At 45.6% G+C, this 5,635-nt stretch overlaps 1 pseudogene; it reads left to right on the top strand.

Annotated features, from left to right (window-relative positions):
* Positions 1-3,779: 3,779 nt before the first annotated feature.
* On the top strand, positions 3,780-4,806 carry Eif3i-ps1 (eukaryotic translation initiation factor 3, subunit I, pseudogene 1; annotated as a pseudogene).
* The last annotated feature ends 829 nt before the right edge of the window (positions 4,807-5,635 follow it).

The following is a 5,635-nucleotide window of genomic DNA, read 5'->3' on the forward strand; positions in this document are numbered from 1 at the left end:
CCTCTTTTTTTCTGCTTCTCTTCCTATCCCTTCCCTCCCTTCTTTTCTCCTTAAATTTCTCTCAACCCCTCCTTTCTTGTACAACCCTTCCTTTGCTCCTGTGATTGGTTTGTAATATGTGTATCCTATGCCCAGCAAAGGACTAAATATTTTAAATTTATTATAGTATTTTAAAAATAAAATAGTAAACAAGCTATGTTCAGTGTTCTATACCTTTAACCCCAAAACTCAGCAAGGGCAGAGGCAGAAGCAGAGGCAGAGGCAGAGGGGCAGAGGGGCAGAGGGGCAGAGAGGCAGAGAGGCAGAGAGGCAGAGAGGCAGAGGCAGAGGCAGAGGCAGAGGCAGAGGCAGAAGCAGAGGCAGAGGCAGAGGGGCAGAGGGGCAGAGGGGCAGAGAGGCAGAGAGGCAGAGAGGCAGAGGCAGAGGCAGAGGCAGAGGCAGAGGCAGAGGCAGAGGCAGAGGCAGAGGGGCAGAGGGGCAGAGGGGCAGAGGGGCAGAGAGGCAGAGAGGCAGAGGCAGAGGCAGAGGCAGAGGCAGAGGCAGAGGCAGAGGCAGAGGCAGAGGCAGAGGCAGAGGCAGAGGCAGAGGCAGAGGCAGAGGCAGAGGCAGAGGCAGAGGCAGAAGCTAGTCTTATCTGTATGATAACCAGGCCAGACTGGTCTATGCAGCAAGTTTCAAGCCATCTAAGACACTGTGCTTAAATAACAGCAATAACAAAAAGCCCTGAAAAACTAATTCTGAAAATTGAATGTAGAACCATGGGGCAGAGGCTTCGAGGTAGGAACGGTTCCTTTTGAACATGCTCCTCCAGAGACACCATTTAGACCGACTGATCCAAAACACCAGCTCAAAGTGTTTGAATATGATATATTTTCTTTCCTGTGGATCTGAATGATAATCTATTATCCCCTAACTGCATTTTTTTCCTGTGGTTTCTGCAGGAACATAGCAGGAGACTTTAGTAAAGGATCAAATCTCAAAGAAGCCAAACTTAATTTTAAAAAGTACTTAATATTCTTTAAATTTCTCTTTTTATTGAAAACGGATTTTTTCTTCACAGTATGCTCTGATTACAGTTTTCCCTTCTACTTTTCCATTTCCTCCTCACCTCCCCTCCAATCCAGACCCACCACCTCTCTGTGTCTTACTAGTAAACAAGCACGAATCTAAAGGGTAAGAAAATATAATATAATAAGGTAAAACAAAAATTAACACATTGGAATAGGATAAAACAAACAAACAGAAGGAAAAGAGCCCAAGCCCAAGAGAAGGCACAACCAGATATAGAAGTGGAGACCCATTCATTTGCACACTCAGGGCCGCCATAAAACATACAATGGAAAGCCACATCTATTAATTTATACACTTTATATAAATTATATTCTAAATCTACTGGTCCTTTGTGTGTGTGTGTGTGTGTGTGTGTGTGTGTATGTGTATATATATGTATATATAGACACACACACACGTGTGTGTGTGTGTGTGTGTGTGTGTGTGTGTGTGTGTGCGTGCCTTGACATGACATTTTGAGACAAGGAACTTCCAAAGATGCCTTGAGTTCATGTTCTGTTGGTCATCTGCTACTGAGCATTCAGACTACTCTTAAGAATATTTGTTTCACATTAGATAGAGCTTGGGGAGTCTTACAGAAGAGTTGGTAGGAGTGAGAGACCTGAAGCAGACAGGGACTCCATAGAAAGACCAACAGAGTCAACTGCCTGGACCCTTGGGAACTCCCAGAAACCAAATCACCAACCAAAGAACTAGCATGGGCTGGACCTAGGACCCCCGCACATATGTAGCAGATAAGCAGCTTGGTCTTTATGTAGATTCCCCAAAAACTGGAGCAGGAGCTGCCCCGGAGCATGTTGCCTGCCTGCCTGTGGGTCCCCAGCTCCTAAATGGGTTGTATAGTCTGGCCTCAGTGGAAGAGGATGCATCAAGTCCTGTAGTAACTTGACTTGCATGGGTGGGGGTGGGGAGTGGTGAGTAGGGGGTAAGGGATGGCTTCTCAAAAGAAGGGGAAGGTGGAATGGGGGAGGACTTGCATGAAGGGGTATTGGGAGAAGAGGAGGGGGTAAATGGGATTGTAAAGTAAATGAGAGAGAGAGAGAGAGAGAGAGAGAGAGAGAGAGAGAGAGAGAGAGAGAGAGAGAGAGAGAGAGATTTTCCCATTGAGAGCCCCTTGAAGAAGACTAAATTTTTATTTGGAAGTGGTTACTATATTGTTTCTGGGTTAGAGATGGGAGCATAGGATGTGATCCGATGCAGACTTGTGCGTGTTGCCTCAGTCTCTTTGAGCTCATATGCGATCTATCCTGATGAATTAGAGGCCTTGTTTCCCTGGTGACCTCCATCCCCCCGGCTCTTACACTCTTTCTGCCTTCTCTTCCACAGCTTTCCTTAGCCTGGGAGGGGAGGGATTTGATAGAGACATCCTGTGGGCTGAGTGTCCCAAGGTCTCTCACTGTCTGCATGATGTTCAGGCAGGAGTCTCTGGGTTTGTTCCTATCTGCTGCAGATGGAAACGTCTCTGATGATGGCTGAGCGAGCAAGGCACTGAACATATTTGTCTTTCTGGGTCGGGGTTACCTCACTAAAGGTTTTGTTTGTTTTGTATTTGTTTGTAGTTGCATCCACTTACCTGAGAATCTCATGATTTTGTTTTCTTAATGGCTGAGTCATAATATTTTATTGTGTAAATGTACTACATTGTCTTTACCTACTTCCCTGTTGAGAGACATCTAGGCAGTTCCCAATTTCTGACTATTATGAATAGAGCAGCAATGAGCATGGTTAAGCAAGCGTTTCTGCGGTGGGATGAAGCGTCCTGTGGGTCGATGGTCAAGAGTGGTATAGCTGGATCTTGAGGGAGATTGATAACCATCTTCTGGAGGAACTGACACAGTGATTTCCATAGTTGATTTATGAGTTCGCACTCCTTCCGGCCTTGGATGAGTGTTCCTCTTGCTCCACATCCTCGACAGCATGAGCCGTCACTTGTGTTATTATTTTACCCATTCTGACAGATGCAAGATGAAATCTTAATGTAGACAAAGCTTAATTTTTTTCTCATTGTCCTCTTCTTTAGTTGCTGGGCAGAGTGTGTGGGCAGATTCTAGAACCTTCTTGTTTACTCTGAGAAGATGTACATCTTTATAATGATTTGAGATTGGACAAACACCCTCAATTTCAAACAGTCACTGTTCAGAGAGAGGTCTGTTTGAGGACATTTAACTTAGGTTAATGTGAAGCTGATGCACTTTTGTGACATAGACCTTTGTAAGCCTGGAAGCAGGAGAAGAAGGCTGGTATATTATCTATTCTTCTATTGTTTTGATAAAGCACCGTGACCAAGACAACTCACAGAAAGGTGGGTTTATTTAGGCTTGTGGTCCCCGAAGGTTACTGTCAATGATGGTGGCTGGAGCAGCAAACCCAGAGCTCACATTTTAAACTACCAACATGAATACCTGGTTATTTGTGGAGTAGATTTTAAATTCTTTCTAGGTTCCAAGCTGGGTTCCATCATTCGAAATTGGTATGAGCAAAGATGCACCCCATTCTGGGTAACTATTGCCACTCCTTCAGTCCAGAGATGATGATGGACCCCCTTCTAAAACCCTACCCGACTCTTATGTGGACCTGACCCTCTAGGCAGCTCCCCTGGCTCAAACAGAACAGATTCTCACTCTGCATCCATGCCTGCCTCTTGTGTCCTACACCTGACCTAGAAAGGAATGGACGCCATGCTGCTCCTGTTACAACAGTGATGCTTCATGTTCTCTTTGGCTTGTAAGATTTCTTTTGAAGGAGACCTCCTCTTCACTGTGACCAAAGACCCTATGGTCAATGTGTGGTACTCTGTCAATGGCGAGAGGCTAGGCACCTACATGGGCCACACTGGAGCTGTGTGGTGTGTGGACGCTGACTGGGACACCAAGCATGCCCTTACTGGCTCAGCTGACAACAGCTGTCGTCTCTGGGACTGTGAAACAGGGAAGCAGTTGGCCCTACTCAAGACCAACTCAGCCGTGCGGACCTGTGGCTTTGACCTTGGGGGCAACATCATCATGTTCTCCACAGACAAGCAGATGGGGTATCAGTGTTTTGTGAGCTTCTTTGATCTGCGGGATCCAAGCCAGATTGATAGCAACGAGCCCTACATGAAGATCCCCTGTAATGATTCCAAGATCACCAGTGCTGTTTGGGGTCCCCTGGGGGAGTGCATCGTCGCAGGCCACGAGAGCAGAGAGCTCAACCAGTGCAGCGCCAAGTCTGGAGAGGTGTTGGTGAACGTTAAGGAGTACTCCCGGCAGATCAATGACATCCAGTTGTCTAGAAGCATGACCATGTTTGTCACCGCATCCAAGGACAACACAGCTAAGCTCTTCGACTCCACAAGTCTTGAACATCATTAGACTTTCCGAACAGAACGTCCCGTCAACTCGGCTGCTCTCTCTCCCAACTATGACCATGTGGTGCTGGGAGGTGGTCAGGAAGCCATGGATGTGACCACAACCTCCACCAGGATTGGCCAGTTTGAGGACAGGTTCTTCCATTTGGCTTTTGAGGAAGAGTTTGGAAGAGTCAAGGGCCACTTTGGACCTATCAACAGCGTTGTCTTCCGTCCTGATGGCAACAGCAGCGGTGGCGAAGACGGCTATGTCCGCATCCACTACTTCGACCCTCAGTACTTCGAGTTCGAGTTTGAGGCCTGAGGGGCTGGATCTCTCTCCACAATAGGGAAGCTGCTCACAGAAGGGTTTAGACTCTGAAGAATAAATTAGTTTGTTAAAAATAAAAAAAAAATTTCTTTTTCGCAAGAGTCTGGCTGTATCCACAATCCTCTTCATCTTTCTTGGGACAAAAATCATTGGATCCCCGCACTTTGAAATTTATGCACATACCTAGTGAACTCTCTAGGGTGAGTTCCTACTCCCTCTCTCCCCTTCCTCCCTTCCCTTTTTCTTCCCCCTTCCCTCTCTCCTCCCTCCCCATCTCTTCCTCTCCCTCTCCCTGTATCCCACACAAACACTTCTTGGTTTATTTACAGTACTCTGGGCTCAGCATTGTGTAGCTCTGGCTTGCTGACTTGGTATAATCTATTGCTTTCAAGGTGAAGTCTGTGATGAAGTATGAGACTGTCTGAGCTTCTGATTCTCGGAAGGTCTTCTTCTGCAGACACACACACACACACACACACACACACACACACACACACACACACGCTTATAAGATTACAAGAATTTCAGCTTGCCAGTTAGAAACTTCACACCCTAGATTAAACTGGGAAGACGCCTAAAATTTACCATTGTTACTTTACATTCTGAAATTCTCACTTGAATTTACTGACAGAGTGACCAAGGCATTAAAAAGAGTTTGAGCCTGGGGTTAATTTGCATATGACCCATCCTCTGATATTCACTGACTGCATGACTTCAGAGTCTGTTTTGTTGTTTTAAGATGTTCTACAAATCACATGTATATTTATATTTGAGCTCTCATGTCATCAAAAAGCATCAACATTCTGACAAAGACATATATAATTGGCCATTTGTTACCTTATCTTCAAGCTTTATGTATTTCTTGTACAAATAAAATACTATAGTATTTTTCTGTAACCAGATACAAT

This window comes from Rattus norvegicus, chromosome 2 (assembly GCF_021556685.1).
Source record: "Rattus norvegicus strain SHRSP/BbbUtx chromosome 2, alternate assembly SHRSP_T2T, whole genome shotgun sequence".
Taxonomy (NCBI): Eukaryota; Metazoa; Chordata; class Mammalia; order Rodentia; family Muridae; genus Rattus; species Rattus norvegicus.